The 24,001-nt window shown below is 35.3% G+C and overlaps 1 long non-coding RNA gene across 1 annotated transcript; it reads right to left on the bottom strand.

The window, feature by feature from the left end:
• Nucleotides 1-928: 928 nt before the first annotated feature.
• On the bottom strand, nucleotides 929-6,972 carry LOC148788032 (uncharacterized). Its single transcript, XR_016065643.1, has 3 exons — nucleotides 6,828-6,972; nucleotides 6,554-6,697; nucleotides 929-1,133 (listed from the first exon to the last, which is right to left on the bottom strand). It is a non-coding gene; the product is annotated as an uncharacterized LOC148788032 (long non-coding RNA).
• Nucleotides 6,973-24,001: the final 17,029 nt, after the last annotated feature.

The raw sequence follows: 24,001 nt of genomic DNA, 5'->3' as shown, positions 1-24,001 counted from the left end.
AGAAGATGTTGAAACTTTTCATTATTTCAGAAGAAAAAATCTTACCATAGTGTTTAGATTCATTCCCTGAGTGTGTTGTTCTGTTTTGTGGAGATACAGAGAGAATAATAAAGATAAATAAGTGTGTTAGAGATAGTATGTATGATTGGGTTTATTTTTGGAGATAAGTCAAAATAAATATTGTATGTCTAATGTTGTGTTTTGGGAGACAAAAATTACTATTCATTATCAAATCATTGTTAAATCATGGCTTTTTTTTATATATATTTATGTATATGTGTGTGTATATATATGAATATATTTTTGAGTGGATAGATCTTTCGATTGGCATGGATATCCCACTCCCATTACATATGTAATTTATCTTCCTATCACATGCTTCATTTGTTAGGTGGTCCACCATATTATCCCCTTCTCAGAAAGTGGAAAAAGAATTACATCTTAAACTTCTTTTGATTGAATGAATTTTTGCCAAAATATGCTGCAACCACTAGTTGCCTCTATGTTGTGGCTTCATCAGTGCTGAAATATTTTTAGCATTCATTTCGATCTAGATACTTTAAAAATCATATTCTTCACCCAATTTGAAACTTTGATAAAATGATCATTTGATAATGTAAATACTCACAACCACAATTACCACATCTCCTTGGTCACTTTGCACAACCTTGCATGCTCCCAACTCTTAGGATTCTCTTAAGATGCACCATGGTATGAAGTTGTTGTGGAAAGTGAATCCATGTGTCATCAATATTTAAATCACCTATCCTTTTTTGTCTTTTAAGTACACTTGCTTTAGCAACAACTATAATCGGTGATGCACCCTCAAGATGATCGTTTAAGTTTAAAAACAATGACCCAAGTGTTTGGCTTGTTTCAACTTGTCCCAGAAAACCATAGAACAAGAAACTATACAAGGATACATATATGTCCCTCAATCAAGAAGGCTGTTGTTCGCCTCCATTAATGGTCAACTATCATTATCACCAAATCCGGTATTAAAAACTACACTGGAAGAAACTAACAAATAATTGCAACACTTCGCACCTTAAAACTCCGAAGGAACACTTGTATAATCTTCTTAATATGGGAACACCACTTGCATTTAAATGCTATTGCAATCGTTTGTTGACCTGCAACCAGTTATTCATCAATTCCGACGATCATATTGATATTAAAGGTTTAATTGTAGGCTACTAGAAACCATAAAAAATGTTGAAGAATCGTTGCTTCACAAACTGAATTCCAAATGGTCTTAATTAAAAGATCCCTATCATATGAGGGCTGCTAAACCACTTGTCTATAGACTTCCCATTTAGTATTAGTTACTGCACATAAAATGTTTGTTTTAGAAAAGAATTTACATGGGTTACCATTATGTCATCATTGTACTTGTACCATCATCTCACTAATGGTTATAACTATTACAATTGACATAGATGACATCACCCTGATAAAAGCCATAGTATTGCATAGCCTATGCAAAATTTGCATGTATTTGGTATACCATGGAACCTACCACCATCAATATGAATTTTTTTGATAGTCATTTAATCATCTTAACTTCCCCACAACCACTTTTGTAGTATCTTTACCACCCTATGTGCATGCCCAAATTTAGCTGTTTCAACATTGTCACTCTCCAATTTGGCCACTTCAGATTTTGGGCACCTTGATGAATAATGACACGCTGCACCACCATTTGTATTTGCATCCTGTGATGGATGCATTGCCTCCTTTCTTACCCGATATCTTTCGTTCTAAATACACATGAAATACTTCATAATAAAGGTCCTCTCCCTAGTATTATAAATGGCTCTTTCAACTTGCACCACCTCCAATCTTGGTCATGGGTGATTTCTTTGTTGACAGTCTTCAGTGATAACTAAACCTTAGTAAAAGATTGATTTTCTCTTCAACTTGTTATGAAGAGATTAATTATCAAGCGTATTGAGATGCTACTTTATGTCATACTTGGTGTAAGTATTGCTAGCTTCTCCACAAGAGCAAATTTGAAAGGAAAAGAAGTTACATTCATCGAATTTCTGTTGTTGGATTATATAATTTGTATAGAGTACTTTTAATCTAAATATTTTAGTAAGCAGTGGACCTTCAATTATATAAACGAAAATTGGATTGGTTTGAAGGCTGGAAAAAGTAATTTTATGTAAGATAATCGTGAATGGGAGTTTTAAATGGAAATATACACTGGATATGAAAAAAGTTGGCAAGTTGAGAAAGATGTAGAGAATATACTAAATAGATAGATGGATCAGAGAGCCAAGACCAGAAACACAAAATGTAACATATATTGTCCCAAGTATGAAAAATAAAATACTAAGAGATACAATTTTGTGGCTTGTAGGATAATATAAGGGAATTAACGCATTCAAAATCATTGCATGACAAACCAATGTTGTGCACTAAGACTTATTACAAGAAAAAAAAATGTATACATATTTATGGTGATGAAGAGAGAATATATAATAGTTACAACAATTAGTACCTTGTGGGGCTTCCAAACATGAAAAACAGAGAAACTTTTTTATCAACAAATCATAGTAAATAAGAAAAAATGTATATAATTATGGAAGATACCGTCATTAATGTCTTCTCTTCTCCATTAATATAGTTAAGGATATTAAATCGTGAGCCAGGGTAGTTAGTACTCTAAGTTGCGGTCACAATCCTTTCTTTTGATTTTATTTTTTTTGTAATATTAATTTTATTTATATATTTACTGTTCTTTGTCCTAATTTCTTACTCATATCTTTACCACAAAATATTTCCACCTCTTTGATATTCTATTTTCTCCACAATACCCTCAAACAATTATATTTTGCAGAAAATAAAGTTGGTCAAGTAGATACCCAAATTTGGGATGTTCTCCCTATGTTTTAAATATGAATTCTTTAACTAATCAAATCTTCAGGTTTCGAGTCAAAGAGATGCAATAATCATTTGGTTTCTTGATGATATTATCATCATTCAACAATCAATTATATTGGATATTGATGTATGCCATGTGTTCGACTATTTTTTCCTCTATTTTTATTCATTACGCCTAGATAATTCATATTCTTGCACCCAAAAATTAAGAATTAGTACTATTTTAGTTTTATTGGTCATAGGGATCTCACATTATATCTTGTAATTGAAAAACTTTCACCGAACTAATGTTAATTCAACTATCATGGACTACACACATGGTTGCTAGTCGATGATCAAGATGCCTAAAAAGTCGGGCTCAAGAGGACCCAACCTAGGTCTGATTGACCCAATAAATAAAAGTGCATTGGTCCAATCCAAGCCAATCCTAGGCTAATCCCAACTATCAATACTTGGGATAGGCCCAACCCAATGACCTACAACCTTTTTATTAGAATAAATGATCAAAAAACCAATTAGATTTGTCGAGAGGTATTTTATTCTAATAATTAATAGATGTCATGTAATATTATTTTGAAGTGAATAAAATGAGTATTCTCTTACCTCTACTTTGTTATGCTCATTTTGTATATTTACATTTACTTGAACATCACAACAAAGCCTACACATCAATTGACAATCGTCCAGTTGGGTTGCGCGTTGGATGGCGGTCATGAAACCAACTGCCAATCATATGAGGGCCGCTAAACCACTTGTCTATAGAATTCTCATTTAGCATTACCGCGACATAAAATGTTTGTTTTAGAAAAGAGTTTACATGGGTTACCAGTATGTCATTTTTGTATTCATACCATCATCTCACCAATGGTTATAACTATTAAAATTGACATAGATGACATCACCCTGATTCAAAAACCACTGTACTGCATAGCCCTATCCAAAATCTGCCCGTATTTGGTATATCATGGAACCCACCACCATCAATATGAATTTTTTTGTGGTCATTTAATCGTCTTAGCTTCCCCACAACCACTTTTCTAGCATCTTTACCACCCTATGTGCATGCCCAAATAGAGTTGTTTCAATATTGCCACTCTCTAAGTTGGCCACTTTTTAGATTTTGGTCACTAACACCTTCATCACAAATTGCATCATCACCATGCTACATGGATATAGCATTGTTCTTGACGTATAATGACATGTTGCACCACCATTTGTATCTGCAGGTAGTGATTGATGCATTGCCGCCTTTCTTACGCGATATCTTTCATTCCAAATCCACATGAAATACTTCATGATAGCGGTCCTCTACCTAGTATTATAAATGGCTCTTTCAACTTGCAACAGCTCCAATCTTGGTCATGGGTTATTTGTTTATTGACAGACTTCAGTGCTACTTGCAACAGCTCCAATCTTGGTCATGGGTTATTTCTTTATTGACAGACTTCAGTGCTAACTAAACCTTTGTAAAAGTTTGAATTTCTCTTCAACTTGTTATGAAGTGATTAAAAATCAAGCGTGCTGAGATGCTACTTTATCTCATGCTTAGTGTAAAGTATTACTAGCTTATCTACATGAGCAAATTTGAAAGGAAAATAAGTTACATTGATCAAATTTCCGTTGTTGGATTATATTATTTGTATAGAGGAATTTGGATCTATATATCAACAAAAATTGGTTACGTTGAGAGGTTCAAAAATGTAATTATAAGTAAGATATCCTGATTGGGAGTTTTTAAAGAAAATATACTTTGGATATGAAAAAAGTTGGCAAATTGATAAAGATGTATAGAACACTAAATAGACAGATGGATCAGAGAGCCGAGACCAGAAATACTAAAAGTAACATTTATTGTCCAAAGTATGAAAAACGACATACCAAGAGATCCAATTTTGTGCCAAGTAGGATAATGTAAGGGAATTAACGCCTTCTAAATCATTGTATGGAAAACCAATGTTGTGAACTAAAAGACTTATTACAAAAAAAATAATATATGTATGGTGATGAAGAGAGAATATACAATAGTGGCAACAATTAATAACTTATGGGACTTCCAAACATGACAGAATGAGAAAGTTTTTTATCAACAAATCATAGTAAATAAGAAAAACTGTAAATAATTATGGAAGATACCCTAATTAATGTCTTCTCTTCTCCATTAATGTAATTTAAAGATATTATACCATGAGCATGCTAGTTAGTACTCTAAGTTGAGGTCGCAATCTTTTCTTGTGGTTTTATTTTCTTTTCAATTTTAATTTTATTTATTTATTTACTATTCTTTTTCCTCCTTTCGTACTCTTATCATTACCACAAAATATTTCGGCATTTGTGATATTCTATTTTCTCCATAATACCCTCAAACGTTTATATTTTCTCAAAATGAAAGTTGGTCAAGTAGATATCCAAATTTGGGATGTTCTCCCCAAGTTTTAATTTTGAATTATTTAATTAATTAAATCTTCAGATTTCGAGTCAAAGAGATGCAATAATCATTTGGTTCCTTAATCATATTATCATCATTCAACAATCAATTATAATGGTTGTTGATGTAAGAAATGTGCTCAACTATTTTTTTTCCTCTATTTTTATTCATTGTGCATAGAGAATTCATATTCGTGCTTCCCAAAATAAAAATTACTAATAATTTTGTTTTGTTGGTCATAGGGATCTCACATTATATCTTGTAATTGAGAAACTTCCACCAAATTAATGTTAATTCAATGGTCATGGACTAAACACATGGTTGCTAGTCGCTGATCAAGATGCCTAAAGAGTCGGGCTCAAGAGGGACTCAACCTAGGATGTGATTGACCCAATAAACAAAAGTTGGTTGGTTGAATCTAGGCCAATCCTGAGCTAATTCCAAGTACCAAAACTTCGGATAGGCCCAACCCAATGACCTAGGAGCTCTTAACCCTGGGTCAAGTTAGCGGACCGACTTAATCGAGCCACTTCTTTTTTTAAATAATACATGACATATAAGTTTTATTTTATTTTTTTAGCTTAGCTATTCTATATTTTTTATACTTTTGAAACTCTAAAAATTTTACCTTTATTCTTCTACTTCTATATTAGTACAACAATTCACTAAAATTCATTGTTATTTTTTTAAAAATTTATTTTAAATCTTTTTTGGTCTTTATGTGGTCTTAGCTACTTCTATTTGTAGTTTTGATTGTTTGGTTTAATTTATAATTTATTTATTTAAAATAAAAGCATAAATTATTTAAGTTTGTTAAAAAAGTATCTCATCTTGATTAAAAAAAAAAGAAAAATAAAACAGGCACAATCAGGTTTGGTTTGAGCCTAGGTCAGGTCATCACCACTGCTTTTGCACTTTCTCTTCATCCCCCATTTTGTGCTTAATTTAAGGTAAAATTAGTGAAATAAAAATTACTATTTTCAAATATGAGTCACTGCAGGTACTGGTCATGATAAGAAAATATATTAAAAAATAAGGAAAAAAGAAAAGACAGGTTTTATTAAGCATGATTTCTATAGCCTCAAGAATGGGTTCCACATTTCTTGTTTAACCTTAATTATGGAAAAAAAATTCTTAATATATTAAAAAATTAAATATTTATTTTTTAAACTTTGACAGGAAAGGAAATTAAATAGAAACAAATTGGAGAAACAAAAAGAAAAATAATTAACTATGTACCTGAGGCTCCATTAATCTTGCCGGCAGAGCACAAGAGATGGGATCCGGCGATAGCACATCACCGGAATCTTCACAAGATGAATTTGGATTTGGGTCGGATGAAATAATCCGGCCAAAATCGTTAGTGTATGTTCTTGAAGAATTCTGTTGGAAAATTATATGGCAATGACGAATTAACAAATCGATTCAGTAAAAAGAATTAAAGAAGGAAAAAGAAAGAATCAAATGATTGAGCAAAGGAATAATGGAGTTGCCTACACAAAATTCATCTTACATTTCTGGAGTATTCTTCCATTTTTGGCTACCGAAGGATTCAAATGTAACGTTCCTAGGGCTCTCTAAGCGTAGTACTTTATGGACTTGAACAGTATTCTGTAGTGAGGGTGTTTGAGGGAGAAAAGCGTGAGCAAATGTGAAGTGTGAGTGGTTGACTGAGAAAGTGTGCGTAAATGTTGTTTCCATATGTGTGAGTGTTTCAAAAAACAAAGCTCGACAGGAGGTAGCAGAAGCCTCGGAAGTTACGTTCTGTCTTTTTCTGATAATTTTTTCCTATTAATTTCTTCTTTTTTAGTTTGTCATTACTTAATATTATGTAATAATTAGACAGAAAGCGTTTTTAGAAACAAATGTATATATTAATGCTATCTATGAATACAATACAATAAATTATTTTCTATATTAGATTCCTCCATAGTAGGGAAAAAAAAAAGAGCTAATATTTAGGAAAATTGATTAAAGAGTTCATCAATATGTACGTATTGTTATATTGTAATCAAACATTTGACTTTACAAATTCGTTATACACAACTCCAGTTTTTGAGTAAAATTGAAAAACTTAAAGTAGTGATGAAGTTAAAATTGACACTCAAAAGTTGACACTCAAAAATGAAGTATACCTTTCTTGCAAGTTCAATCATTTTAAATTTCTTGAAATTTGACTATATTTTTACCGAAGGATCTATTCAAATTCGGATATTTTGAAAGAAATATGTATGGTGGGTGTGTTTTAATCTGAAAAATGTAATTAATGATTTGGTATATAAAGATAGGTACAGATAAATGTTACTTACTTGATTCATAATTTTAGTGATTATTACACTTTGAGGATTGGATTTCATTGATGAACTGTCCTCTAGTAATTTAAGTTTGGAATTGAATTGCAATTATATTAAAGTTATACAGATATACTAATGTGCGTAAGAATTTTTTGCACCAATTTATTTGATTCTTTGCCACCATAGAACATATCACTTTCAAATATTTTGAAAGGAAAAATCAATTGACACTTTTGAATCTATTAATCCCAATATATATATATATATATACATATATATAATAGACAGTAACAAAAAAACAAAAACAATAACAAAGACTAGAGGGTTGGATATTACAAAAATAAAGCACCTTCTGGAATATCCAACCCTCTAAGGGTGACCGTCCTCTAGCAGTTTCTACAACATTTCCTGCAAAACAAACAAAATTATTAACACTTTTAAGCAAGAATTATTTTTTTTAAAAAAATAATATTAATACTGTAGCTACTAACCTCCACCACCAACGCCCTCGGCCCGCTCCAACCGCCGTCCACTTCTTTCGTCCAATACTATTATATACTTACCAACTTCCTCTTGTGCATGTCGATAGAGGAAGCCCCTCCCGGATATACAGTTGAGGACACCACGGAGTTTGCCGCCCGGTTCGCCTAATTCTATAAGGACTCCCGCTGAAAGTCGAATCTGGTCCAATACGTCTCGAGCTGGAGCCGGAGCCAAACCTTGTTGGCCAGCCAGAGTGGCCTGACCAAGATGGACAAGGCGACGGAAAGTATCTTCCGGATTTACTTATCGGCCAACATGTGGAACACCTAGAACATGGACTCATCGTAACAGTCCCACCAGTAGGTCATCTACAATTATAAAATTAAACAAAATGTTAGTAAATTTCATTAAATCAATAGATTATTAGATACAACATAATTAATTTAAAATTGGTTACCTTCATGCTCTCAAACCACAAATGTTGGTACTCTTCCGGCACCTACCTTAGACATGGCGACGGGTGGGGAAAGAGTCCCCATCACGACTCCGTTGATGTGCTCGTGAAAGCGGCGGTCAGATCTAAAATGACATGTTACATTAGACATTTTGAATATGAAATAATACTAAAAGAATTGATAAACATCGAGGCTGATGTACTGGGCGCGCTGATGGTGGGGGGACTGATAGTAGTGGTGGAGCAGCCGCCAGGGTGGCAGACTGTTGTATCGTCTCATCAGTTGTTGGTGCAGCTCCAGATGCTCCAGTATCATCTGGAGTCTGCAGGGCCGGGGACGGTTTACAAATATCACAATAGATCCAATCCAATGTGCAACTGATAAGCTCATTTTGACCTACAAAATGCTTTTGTGCTCTTTTTTTTTCTCAGAAAAGGTTTTGAAAGCTAATGGATCCAAATCGCCTATTTCTAATGCTCTTTGAGTCCATCACTCTTTCTCATCCTCAGCTAGACGAGATTGTCCAACCAGAACGGTATGTTTCATTCATGATTATGCATAATCCAATTATGAGATAATATAAATTTTATATTTCACCCAGTAGACATCTCCCATTTAATGTTACATTAAAGAGTTATTGACCAAAATACGAAATCAAAATTTTCCAACAATAATTGAAATCACTATTTCGATCATGCTAGGTAACATAAATAGTATTCTAACATGATCACCACTAAGCCTAACTATGTCCCTAGTCTTACAACAACAGCCCTTCTGTCGCCAAGGCTTAGGACCTTCTTGTTTCAACTTTTATATTCCTCATCATCACCTGCAAACCATTCACAGATTATGAATTCAGTGGTATCCAATACCATCAGTAGAATAGAGATTATGTTAATACTCAATTAAAGATTTTACCTTCATCGGAGAGGAGCTCAGGATACTCCCTCTTCCATTGGCCAGCAATAAATTCAAACATCATTTGGTATCCTTGACTGACGAACTATCATCATTTTTCCTTTACCCCCGCCTCACAGCGTAATAGGATGACTTGAAGTGCTAGAAGCAGTCAAAGAAGTCTCATCACTCTTCCTCTTCTCCCATTTGGCACCCTTGCCCTTTGCTTTAGAGGTCGAAGCCTCTCCCACCAGTACTCCCAGATATAGATTTTTCAATCATTGCCTCGTACTGGACCAACATATTAATCAACTCATGAAGATTTTTCTCAATCCCATTCATGTTATAATTGTTAATAAATTGATCAAAAAATGGCGGTAGTCAGCCTGGAGGTCTTTCAGCTTTTCTATTAGGGATAGCATCATCAATCGATGCTCTCGTACGGACAATCCCTCAACTATTCTAGCACCTAATAATTCCTTCGTCACAGCATTCTGATATGCCAGTACGGTATCACATAAAGTTCTTTCATGCGGTGCATTATTGACCATACATCTTTGTACCTCCCGTACTGTTTCTTGATCTTGTTACTCATCATGCCCAGTACAATACTGCGTACTATCCAGTTGTCCTCGTGCTACTAAGTACATTTCTCGAACGTCAGATGTTCTCCTAGCAGGAACCCTTCTGCCAAAGTGCCAGATAGAGACTTACCCAGAACATAAATTTAGTTCTCGAAATCTTAGATTATCCTTAGATTTCTAAGCAAATTTGAATAGTTTGTTCCATCAAATTTATTATCCTCAAGTATGGTGTTAAGTGGATTCTTAGACATCTACAATAAATAGAAAAATTTGTAGATTATCATAAAATTATGTTCAAGTTAAGGACTTGGACTTCAGTCATTAACCCTCCCAATATTTCTACAAAAACCATCACTCTCAAATGGGTTTCCGAAACACTTTTCTTAGTGGGCTTAGGGTCGACAAGCGAAATTCTTGATGTCGAGCTTTTGCGATTCACATGGAACTAGTGGGCTTGTGGGCTTGTGGGAGGTATCAAATACCATTCTCGACCTACTAGATCCCTAAGATATTGTTAATCACTTTTTTCACGTGATTTCGAGAACTCCAAGCGAATCATTTGCTTGGTGTTAGACCCGATCCATCAACTAAATCATAGGGCAGACTACCACTGCCCCACGACTAATGAGATAGAGAAATAGGTGTGTATTCACTTCGTTCACAATAATAGTGCAGCTTCATTTCAATCCAAACGTGCCACGACTCGTGAGACCATATATGGGTGAAATCAACTTCCTCACTACATTATAGTGGATGGAAGACGTTTAATAACAATCCTTTGTTTATTTCCAATTTTGGGTCTAATAATTTAACTTGGTCCAACCAAGTGAGGGTTATTTGTTATTTATATGACCGAGACCTCATCATATTTAATATTTTTCATGCATAATATTCTGAATATTAAAAGTACTAATTAAACGCAAGGCATGCAAAAATAAAAGTCTAGCATGCCACTATTGGATAATCACAAGCCCAATAGCCTATGCAATCTACTGAGCTCATAATAAATCTATGGTTAGTATAAGATAGGCCCATTAACATAGTATGGGCTTTGTAATCTCTCTTTATTTCTTCATCTCCTTCGTGGGCTCCGTCCTTTGGGCCTGTTCTCCATGGGCCAACCCATGGGCTCATCCATAGGCCTCCATCGTCTGTGGTAGTTCTTTCAATTGTTACAAAAAATAAAACTAAACCTCCCTAACCTATTACACTTATTACAACTAAAAAGAAACACGAAACAAAAGTTGCGGGAAGTACATAAATAGGGAGAAAGAAAGCCTTAAACAATTAGGCTAAAACAGAGAGATAAGAATATAAGTGGAACGCATGCCACAACCCAATAGAAAATAAACCATCTAATGGGTTTTGTGATCATCCATATTAATTCAATTAACAAAACAACACATTTATTTTCAAAAGAAACATGCAGAAAAAATATAATAGAAACCATGCATTATAATAATGATATCCAATATCATATATTAATCACATATCCAATCAAAGGGTTCTTATGTTAAAAATAATACAACTTAATTATGGACATAACTACAGTACAAAAAATACCCAAAAAGATGGTGGGGAAAGTGGCTTCTCTCTTCTCTTCCCTGTGCTGTCAAAAGAAGAGAGTCCGCAGACTCTTCATCAAGAGTGATTTGGACATGTCTCCTTGGTTTAGATGCCTATGCGATCAGAACTAGGGCTGAAGATCAAGAGGGCATTGCCAAAAACGAAATGTGAATTGCGCGGAGAGGCCTAAGGGTAAGGGACAGAGTCCATGCTAGCTCAGCAAAGAGCGATTTCTGTAAAATAAAGCCAAGCCCCTTTCCGCCTTCCACCCCATCTATGACGAAACTGCAAGCCAACTTCATTGCCTGCCACGATTTCTAGACCATATGTATGGAACCTTGCTAAAAGCGTCATGGCCCAAATGCTCTAGCTTTCGAGGGAGGGGTACGGGGGGTGCTCTTTCAAACCCCTGGAGTTCTCCTTGTTGTCAAAGGGTGGCGCCTGACCTTCATCAACTAGAGAGCTTATACTTTATGAAAATTTATGAAAAAGTGATCTGAGATATAATCTGTCTAAGTAGATAAAGAATTTTTTGACTAGATCAAAGTTCTCCACTTCTCCAGGGGGAGAAGAGTACACCTCCTAAGGTCTTGTGTCTCTTCTCGGCGCATTCTTCATCGACATTCTTGCCTTCCGAACATAACGAAATAGCTGAGCGAAAGCATTGCAAAATTTTTGAGATAGCTCAAGCTCATGCGCTTTTCGCTAGACCCACCCTCTAGCTATAGAAGCTTTTTTTTGGCCTATCGAAATCATTCGAACCGGCCTTTGATAGACGACAAGCTTGATTTATAGCTAATTCCATAGAATTTTCCTTCCTCAGTCACCGAAAGGCGCAATGTCTAATTTCAATTCCATTTAGCCCCCACTCCCAGCGACCACCTGCGGGGCTAGAGTTTCCTTAGGTTCATGAGAATCTCATGGTCAATCCCTTCATCGGAGGAAGAGAGCTTCTTTTTTTTTTTTTGGGTGAATTGTAAGTTTTCATTCATCCAGTAATATTTATAAGGTACTCCGGGCATACCCGGAGAGATACAAAAGGACCCACACTAAAGTTTAAAGAGCAATTAAACCGTGCGGGAAAAGTGACAAGAGTAGCCTATAGACAGTGATCTTCACGGAAATAATAAGGCCCTCGGGGTTGGGTACTGCACCCTCAAATATGAATTCGTTACGATGCCGCCAAAGGGTGTAGACTGTGCATGACAAAGCTAGGTGTCGTGCTTTGGTATGAACGGAGGATCCGGTTTTCTCCTTCTTGAGCCATTTCACCGCGCTGTGCAAGGTGGACATACGTCGGTTGATCCCAAGCCATACTCGGATATGTGACCAAACGTAGTTGCTAAACGGGCACTCAAAGAAAAGGTGTTTGGCCGATTCCTTGGTGTTGATGCAAAGTGAACATAAGTCCTCCTCATGGAGGAACTCGAGTCTGTCCCGTGTAGCCAATCTGTTGCGCAGACCAAGCCACATGATGAACGAGTACTTTGGCGGGATGAAAGCCTTCCAAATAGCTGCTTTCCAAGGCTACCTCGTAAGTTTTGGCCTGAAGTACTCATAGGCTTTCGACGTCTGGAGTCCCTTTAGGGTGGACCATCTCGTCATCTGCTCAATCGCTGCCTCTGAAGACCCAAATTCGGTGATCATCCTGTTGCGGATTTCGGCAAGCCGTTGAAGGAGTGGAGAATCCCCCTTCTTCGATTGCCAGTCCCAAATTGATGCATCTCTGAGGTAGACACCGTTGACCCACTGTACCCACGACGTGTCTGCCTTACGGTGAATGTTCCATAATACACGAGCAAGTAGAGCCACGTTCTAAGACTGTATGTGCCGAATACCGAGTCCCCCTTCTTCCTTGGGATGGCAGATTTCCTCCCAAGCGACCGGCGCCCTCCTAGAATTCCATAGGAAATTCCTACAAAGACGGTGAATTTTCTCGATGACCACCGCTGGAAGAGGAAAAACTTGGAGCCAGAAACACTCCACGCCCTGAATAACCGAACGGACGAGTTCCAGTCGGCCTGCGTAAGATAATGATTTCGACTTCCACTTCGAAATGCATTTGGCAATTTGGTCCACAAGCGGTGAGTAGTTGTTGACTGAAAGTCGTTGTGCCGCAAATGGAATGCCAAGGTATCGGATTGGCATCTCACCTCTCACAAACGCTGTCCTAGCAAGGATTTCATCAAGTTCTTCATTCCGAATGCCTGCCGTAAAAATGCACGATTGGAGGTGTTAACGGAAAGGCCGGATACGTCCCTAAAAACTTTCAGGCATTCCATCAGGATGTGGATAGATGGAAGGTCTCCTCGAGAGAAAAGCATCAAGTCGTCAGCAAAGAGGAGGTGAGTGATTTTCAACTTTTCACATTTCGGGTGATAGTTGAAGTCTGAGTTGGAAGTCTTACTCTTGATCATGCGGGACAGGTATTCCATGCTAAGTAGGAAGAGGGCCGGCGACATCGGGTCCCCTTGCTGTAGGCCTTTCTTCCCCGGGAAGAATCCGTGTAGGGAACCATTTAAAGATACAGAAAATGATGAGGTGCAGACGCACTCCATTATCCAGGCGATAAACATAGGGGGAAAACCATACCCGTGAAGTACTCGGGAGAGAAATGTCCACGAGACCGAGTCATATGCCTTGCGAAGATCGATGTTGATAGTACATCGAGGTGAAATCCGTTTCCTCGAGTACTGCTGCACCATTTCTTGCGCCAAGAAGATATTGTCGGTGATGTTGCGACCTCCAATAAACGCAGATTGGCAATGGTCGATTAGGTGCTCCAATGCAGGTGCAAGTCTGTCCGATATAATTTTCGTGATGGCTTTGTATATGACATTGCAGCACGAAATCAGTCGGTAGTCAGCAACGGAAGAGGAATGCTCTGATTTGGGCACGAGAGCAATGACGGTGTGGTTCAGTTGCCGTAGCATCCGTCCATTCCTAAAGAAATCCATAACGGCCCTGCATACTTGGTCACCCACCACATTCCATGCTTTCTTGAAAAAGCATGAGGAATATCCATCGGGCCCGGGTGCCTTGTTGTCGTTTATGTTGAATATTGCGTCCTTGACCTCCATTGTTGTGACTTCCCTGCAAAGTTCATCAGTAAGCTCGGAGGAAAGTTTGGGGCCATAATCGAACACTCCATCATCAACTGGGATGGTGTGAGACTCGGTGCCCAAGAGTGTTGTATAGTAATCAACGAACTCTTGGGCAATTGCATCGGCAGACGTAATGATCGTCCCGTCAGCTCTAGTAACTGCCGTGATGGAGTTTCTAGCAGCATTCCTTTTCACCATATCGTGGAAGAATTTCGTGTTTCGGTCCCCCTCTTTGAGGTAGTGAATCTTGGCTTTTTGGTAGAAGAAGTTCCGTTCAGCCTCAGCAAGGAAAACGGTCTTCCTCCTAAGATCTCCCAAAGATTCCCGAAGCCTTACATTTCCTGGGTTGTTTTCAAGCTGGTTCTGAGCATCTTGCAGTGCGAGGTTAGCCTCTTTGGCCCTAGTGGAAATGTGGCTGTAGTGCTGCATGTTGAAAGCCCTCAGTTCAGCTTTAAGTTCTTTCAGCCTCTTGCAAAGAATGAATTGTGGCGTTCCCTCCACATGCGAGTTCCATCGTTGCTCCACAGTGGATAAGAATTCCGGGTGTTCTGCTCACATATTGAAAAACCGGAACGGTTTTGGTTTTGTGGGAGTATGATCAAAGATAGTGACAATACCCGGGGAGTGGTCGGATAGGCATCCCGATGGGTTGAAGTGGGCGCCGCAATGTAAACCGGCCTCAAGCCATTCGTTGTTGTGAAGGACCCGATCAAGTTTACACCACACGGGGTTGCTTTCGTTATCGGAATACCATGTGTAATAGCAACCCGTTGTGGGGACGTCAAGCAGTCCAAGTGCTGCACAGCAGTCCACGAATTAGCCCGCCTGCCGACCCATGAATTTTTCAGAGCGGGGCGGAAGGCCGGGCGTACGGGGACCGTCGAAGAAGTGCCTCAACGCGCCGCAGCCACTACTTTGACTTCTTTTATGCAATTGTGAACTCCACGGAACTTTATCAATTCCAACGCAACTTACGAGAGTTTCGCCTTGTGAAGGGCCAGTCGCGTAGGGCGACCGGGCCAGGCCGAGTCAGAAAGGCTTTGATGACTCAAGGTTCATATTAGGGAAAGGAGAGTGAGGGGAAGAGGGGGCAGCCCTCGGCCCGATCATCCAATTCGCTCTAAGAGACAGGCATGGTTCTGTAGTCAAAGCAACTTCGTCACTTTCGTGTACCCATTAATTCTTGTTTGAGAACCCATTCAAATTAATTTCAGTTATTTAATTTTTGAAAATAACACATCACAACAAAAAATTAAATTCCCCAGAATTTACTATTTTAGAAAAATATGCAAAAAATTCAGAAAAAATAAAAATTCTGATAAAATAGAAAGCAGACATCAGCAAACAATGCGTGCACCCCGCTGATAGATCTGCTCGCTGTGCAAGCCCACGTGTGCCAGCGCAGACGTGCATTCGCCCTTGCAAGCATGCGCGTCAGGCCGTGCGCTTGTCGGCATGTCTACTGCCATTTTTTTTTTTGAAACTTTTTGTTTTTTTTTTTGCATTTTGAAGAATGAATTATATTTTAGATATTCCAAACTTCAAAAAAAAATTCTCAAGCCCAAAATTAAATGCAATATTAAAATATCTAAAACCCTAGATTTAGATATGCAATTAAAATAAAAATCATGCTTTCAAAGTCGATTAAAACATGTTATCATGTAAATCCACATTAAACATGTTAGATTGAAGGCCTATACACCAAACTGGGCACTAATAACACTTGCGGGAAATGGATCGGCCCAGGAAGCGTGGCGGAAGCTCAAAAAATTGATAATAACGATTTAACATACAATTTAATCTTGATCAATGGGTGTACCCTTAATCTTTTCTCAGACCTTCGGTGTAAAAATAAAACAAAGAAGGCCAAGAAGTAGGAAAAAAATAAATAAGACGGACGAAAATACAAAATGAGATTTTTACCCTTTTTTTTTTGTTTGACTACAAGCGTTAATTCCTCATTCTGTATCGTTCACAGTGAGATTCGGTCTAGAGACCCTCCAAAACTACCACACCACCACTGAAGGATGTGGAGATTTTGTGCTAGCAAAAACTCCACAAATGTGTAAAGAATCAACAACGTTATTGTTTAACATTTGATCCTTTGTTCCTCTTTTGATCTCTAATATCTTAAGAGGGTTTTTGGAGAGAAAATATAAGAGAAATTTCATTGCTATGGTTTTGCAACAGCTGTTGGTTGGCTGTGAGTAATTTTTAGAGGCTTTATATGTGGCCTAGTCACAAGATACCAAGGAGCCTTAACCTAGCAAGACTCCTTCAACCATCTAACACCTCTCTGCCACACCACACCCAAGGAGGAGTTTTGACTCCTTAACCTAGCCATAGTCTAACAAAGAACTTGGGCTTGCATTTTAATGGATCGAGCTCGATTAATTAAAATTAAATCAAGGCACGTCTAATGGACTTTAAATAAAATCTAATTTAATTTATAAGTCCAATAATAAAATATACTTTAATCCAATTAAAGGATCCCAGCCTTTTATTATATCTCTTTTAACTTATAAATCCAATTCATAAATCGGACGATGCCAAGTAAAATTAATCTAATTAATTTTAATAGCTAACTTGAAATTCTAATTAATCCAATTAATTAAACTCAAGTCATCCGTTAAGTAGATTGGTCTAAATAAATGGTGCAATCATTTATTCTCTTCAATATTTAATTTAATTCAATTAAATTAATCCGAGTCTTTTGTAATTAATTCCAAATTAATTGCATCCAATTATAGTGGTAGGGTGTGACTCTTTAGGTTCACCGTCAGCTAGACTTGGGCGTGTGTGACCAAGAAAATTAATTAAATCTAATTTAATTAATTATTTTGGATTATCCCATAATCTGAAATAGCTCGTTACTATGAGTTCTCGTGTAGCAATGGTCTATGGTACTAGAAACTAGGTGAATAGCAGCGTGAATAGAAAGAAAGAAAGGACTATGGTTTAGGTTTTAAACACTTGAGGGCTTCAATGATGCCCTTTTGACGACATCTTTTGTTGGGCGCATGTTTAAAGCAAAATAATTTCCAAAATACGAATTTGTTTAGCGAAAAACTAGGTGGCCAGTCATGATACTGCCGAGTGGAAGGAGCGTAACCTCCAAGCCTTATTTTCTCCTTCCAAAATTAAGTGCAAATTGGCCATTTTGTTAGTTAAACACTCCATAGTTCGTATAATTTGACTTTTCAACACCAAATGCAAGTTTTTGATTACAAGTGCACATCACTTAGTACAAATTCGTGAATGCAATCCCATCATCATCCTGCAACCTGATTAATAGAATTTCGAATATTTTGGTATGGGTTTTAAACACCATGTTTTTTAGCTGGTAAATTTTGCGATAATGCATTACCCACATTGAGTAATCTGGTAAAGCATAAGGTTGAAGTCTGTAACGTTTGCCCTGTGTAAAGCGGAGGACGAAACACTCAACTATGATCTCTTAAAGTACACATTTTTCAGGCGAATATGGCTATTGTCACTTCTTCCAAATCGAATTATTTTAGGCCCTTATCTAAACTGTGCCGGCTAGTATCAAATTCTTGTATGTCACTTCGGCGCTCAAAAGGTGATTTATTTGTTACTATCTATTGGTATATCTAAATCACCGCAACAAGTGTTTGATGGAGTCATCAAGTTCTCACCCTATGGAGATAATACATCAGTCAACAATCCATCTTCCTGACTGCATGAATTGTTATTAGAGTCTTAGTACAATAGAGAATCAAGCTCAAACAAATTAGTGGTATCCTCCACCTACTGATTCAGTAAAAGTTTATTTTGATGGTGCGAATTCTCAAGAACAATCATCTATGGGTATAGGGGTTATTGCAAGAAACTCTAAAGACATCTGCTTAGCAGATGATATATTTCTCTTTTTCTACTACACCAGACCATCCTGGAAGCAAAGGAGTGTTCTTATTGAAGGTGATTGCTTATCCATCATCAATAAACTTAAGGTTGTTGAATTGGTCTCCTTACCACTAAGACCAATTTATGAAGATATCAAAACATTAGCAGTGGCTTTTCATTCCATCACTTTTGTGCATGTTCATCAACAAGCGAACAGTCTTGCACATTAATTGGCAAGAAATGCTCACTATAGTGCTGATCATTGTTATTATTGGTGGCAAATTTATGTTATGATTTTCGTATCCAAGAAAAAAAAAAAGAAAAAGAATGCATATTAATTGATTATTGTGTCCTAGCAATAGCAAATATCATGAAGTTAGATTTAACCAAATGGTGCGTCCTATATTATTTGTCATAATATCTAATCAGACTGAAGGGGTCAAAGTTGAAATAGAGAAGCTTTTGGAATAATACTTTTGTTCCAAAAATTCGTTTAATATAACTTATCAGTCTTTGGATAAACTCGTTTAATAACTACAACTATTATTTATCTTTTATGGTAAACTAAAGGTACTTTAATATAGGTTAACAATTAGTGACTCTATTGTACTGAATTGGGCGGCACACTATGTTGGATTAAAATGAATTGAAACAAAAAATGGTTGGATGTATCCATCTAACAAGCACACAAAGTAATGTAACTCTACCGAAAAAATTGCACTTTTTGTACCGTAAGAGCACTTTTCGACTTAGGTCCATTTATTTCAATTTTCTCACATTGCATCTCACGAGTTGATAAGTTTCTCAACTATAGTCCTCTAGTGCATTTTTTGTCTAATAATTGACAAAAAATAAAAAAAAAATTGCACGTGAGATTGCCAAAGGCTAAATTCATTATTGGATGGAAAATAGATGGGAGGACAAAAATTAAATAATATTTTCATCTAATGGGATACAATATGAGAAAATCATAACAAATGGGAAGAAATTAGAAAAGGCCCTATATATACAAAAAAATGCGGGATTTGGCAAGGGTAAGAGAACCGTTCCAAAACCCATTCCATATTGGAACGGGCTTTGGAACACATGAGGAACGGATATTGCTAGATGACGTCATGATCCACTTTATTTTGGGTTATAATTTTCAAACGGCAAAATCGTTCCAATATGTGTTCCAAACTAACCGTTACAAAATCCTTCCAAAGACTGCTAAAAAATAGTAATGGTTTGCCTAAAATTAAATGGTTTTTAAAAATTAAATGCATACCAATACTTTCTATACGTGAACATATTTAAACGCATACCAATACTTTCTATACGTGAACATATTTAGCGGTCTGATCTAAAATTAAATGGTTTGATGGACAGTTGTGTTGTTTTTAACATCATTAATTGTGTATCAGATACGATATCTCAGTATTCGTATAACAAAAATGTCCAAAATTTAATCGAATGTCGATTTAATAATATCAAACGATCTGATTAAAATTCTAACTGTCTGATTAGGCGATTCAATACAACAGATAAGATACTACTTACATTTAGGTAAGAGTAACAATCTTATATATACAAATGCACTTGATCTTCGAACATATATCAATTTAATTCAATGCATGATATGTTTTCAATGACCTTAAAAAATTAATGATCTACTTTATTCTGATCATTAACATGTCTACGATGATTTTTTTCCTATATTTTTTACTTTTCTAAATTTTTTAGGAAAATAATTTTGAGACACAATTAGGAACTGTTTGCAATCATTGCGAATGGTCGTATTAATATTATACCAAAATAATTTCATTTCGGAAAAAAGCAACAATGTTTTGTTTTTGTTGGAATGGTTAAATAATAGGAACGATTTTTTAAATAATGCTCGTCAACAGAAACGACGTCTTTTTTTTGCTAGGAATAGTCTTAGGGAACGATTTTTTAAAAATTGCCCAATCCAAAGCCCACTCCAAAAATTTTTTCATTTCTCCCTCCCTCTTCTGCCTTCACTCTCCCTCCCTCACTCTCCTCCACCGACTACCTCCCTCACTGGGTACTCAGCTCCACCGCCGCTGTCTAGAGGTAAGTGGAATCAAATGGCTCAGTTTTCTTTTTTTTTTTTACCCTCCCCCCCCCCCCCCCACCCATTTTTCTTCTTTTTTTTTACCACACTTTTCTTCTATTTTCCCCCACATTGATATAAATAAACAACAATTTTATTGAAATATTTTGGCCAGTTTTTGAAATAATTTTCTGAAATTATTTTGAAAAAACTAATTTCGGTTTTTCAAAAATTGTCTGGTTCTTTTGTAAATTTTTTTCATTTTCCTAATTTTCTGTAATGTTTTTTGTAATTTTCTAATTTGTTTTGTAAATTTTAGGTAATTTATAAACTTTTTCTGTAAATTTTTTATATTTTTTAAAAACATTTTTAATTTTTTTTAAATTTTTTTTAAAAAATTTTTTTTTTTAAATTTTTAAAAAATTGACAGAAAAGTTTTGATACTTTTAAAAATTTTATTGTCAATTTTTTCTGGTTTCTGGTCATTTCTACAATTTATGTGTAATTTATGCAATTTATGTTCAATTTAATTGAATAATTTATGCAAATTTATGTATAATTTATTGAGTAATTTATGCAATTTATGTTTATTTCATTGTGTAATTTATGCAATTTATGTGTAATATTTTTACATAATAAATGTAAATAATTAAAAAAAATTGAAATTTACTCCAATTTGTAAAATTTACATAATAATCACACTAATAAAATTGTTTTGACCAATTTCCCCAATATTAACATTTTTACATGATAAATGTAAATAATCACAAAAATTGTATGAATATTCCCATTAATAAATTTTTACATAATAATAACATTACCAACAATTAGGATAATATTTCCAATAATAACATTATATACATAATAATGTCAATAATCACAAAATTAGAAAATATTCCCATATAAAAATATTTTTACATAATAATGTCAATAATTATAAATTAGATCAATAATCCCAATAATAATATTATTTAGAAAATAATATCAACAATAACAATATTAAGGTAATATTTTAAATTAAAATACAATTAACAATTAATAATTATTTGAAAATATACAATTGCTTTCACCACGTACAAACAGATCACACATGGCTATAAGCTTGGTTAACCTATCAAGTAAATTTTGTCAGTAGAACCGGCTAGGTTTATCCTTCTTTATTTTCAACAAAAGATAATGTTGATAAATACAATGCTAACTGTTTTTTTCTTTTACAAAAGGTAGAGCTCGATCAGCCGCACAAGCGGATTTAAGTTATTTCAAAGGTGCTACAACAAAAAGGAGGACGACAACTGGAGTGGGTTGAGGGCGGCTGAGGTAGCGTAAGTAGATTTTTAATATTTTTTTTCTAAAAAAAATAATTATTGATTAAAAGTAATAATAATTTTGTTTGTTTTGCAGGAGACGTACCCGAACCACCTTCGACAAGCCTCAAACCAGGATGATATTGATGTCATTGAAGAGGAGGGGTTATATTACGTTTTAATTTTCTTTTTTCATTTTTGTAATTAGATTATTTTTCATATTAATATAATACATTTTCTTAATTATTCATGTTCCATAATGTTTATTACATTCCATTATTTCATATTAAATTACTTAATTAAATTCATAATTATAATTAATTAAAAATTTATTCAATTAATTTAAATATATTTTATTTATCTATTACAATTTATTAAATATATGAATAAATTAAAAAATATAAATAAATTATAAAATTAAAAAATTAGGAACGACGTTAGTAATGGTAAAGAAATGTTATAAATCTAAATTAATGACCGATCCAAATACCATTACTAAAATAGTTCTAAACGCGTGTTCCTAAATTGCATTAACTGTTACAAATACCATTGTTAAAACCATTTCAAATAAGTGTTCCTAAATAGTGGCCGACCGTTCCTATTACCATTGCTATTTCAGTTTTAAGTTCGTGTCCCAAACTCAGAAAACGATTGCTAATACCATTACTAAAATAATTTTATATACGTGTTCCTAAATAAGACTGACCATTCCAATTAAAAAATAAATTTTTCTTGACAAATTTAATATTAGGAACGATTTTCATAGTTTGTAACAGTTGACGTCCCAAATGAATGGTCTTGCCTTATCCGTTCCTAAAATTTTGTAATGCCATTTTTTAAGGACAGATTTCAAACCGTTCCAAAAATGATCCAAAAGAAGTTCGGGGTCCTACAAACCATTACAAACCGAAAAAAAATCGTTCCTAAACCCGCTCCAAGTCGGCCTTTTTTTATAGTCATAGTTCCTTAAGCTAGCTTGTAAAACTAGAGATCTTAGGGATCCCATCTCTTGTGCTATGATCGGATCCTAGATCTTGTGCTCCACCAACCACCTTTATGGATGGGATTTGGCTACAGCACATCACCACAATATAAAAAAAGACAGGATTTGGCACGGTCAGGGCAACCGTTCTAAACCCATTCCATCTTCGAACGGTCTTTGTAACACATAATGAATGGATATTGAAAGAAGATGTTATGATCTACAATTTCTTTGTTATAATTTTGGAATGGGCAAATCATCTAGCATGAGTTCCAAACAAACAGTTACAAGATTCGATCCAAATACCGTTACAAAATAGTAATGGTAAATGGTTGAAACTCTATTTGGAACATAATATTAGAATTAGGGAGGGTCTTGAGTTGACCATTCCTATATGTGTGACAAAGGATGTCCAAAAGATGACAGTTCGAAAATGTATTCCAAAATGAGGTACAATTTGGAATGATTTTGGAACACCCTTAATCAATAACGCGAAAAATCATTCCAAATTATTAGTTTTATTTAAGAGTAATATGTTTCAAAAATCATTCTGAAATTCAATAAAATTGGAACTATTTTTTTGTATTATTTCTTTATTATAACTGAGACTGTTCCAAATAAAATACAATGGTTGTATTTCAACGGTAAAAAAAATGTTTCAAAATCTAAATCAACGGCTATTTCTTAACAGCTAAATATGTGTGCTCTCTTCGTTTAATGTCACTATCTTCTTTCCTTCTTATTTTCTCTCTATTTCATCAATCCCTCTCGAATTTTTTTGATCTCTCACTATCCACAAATATTTTTCTACTCTTGTTCGTTATGTCTCAAATTTATGTTGATATTTGGAGTCATTTTGATTAGGTAACAACTTTAATCCTTTATTTATCTATTGAATGTTTTTTGTAATTTTGTCAATTAACTTTAATGTTATACTAATATATATATGTGTGTGTGTGTGTGTGTTTGTGTAGGACTCATCGTCATGTTAAAACAGTTGAGGAGATGGATGTATGAGATGAACCTTCGAAATAGGGCGGGTTTTACTCCGTTGAGGATGGTGTTGCTACATTTATAGAATAACCCAAGTCTCAACAT

Source organism: Sesamum indicum, linkage group LG5 (assembly GCF_026168435.1).
Source record: "Sesamum indicum cultivar Baizhima isolate 11 linkage group LG5, ASM2616843v1, whole genome shotgun sequence".
NCBI lineage: Eukaryota > Viridiplantae > Streptophyta > Magnoliopsida > Lamiales > Pedaliaceae > Sesamum > Sesamum indicum.
The sequence above is the reverse complement of the archived record's forward strand: the minus strand, read 5'-3'. Positions and strand labels throughout refer to the sequence as shown.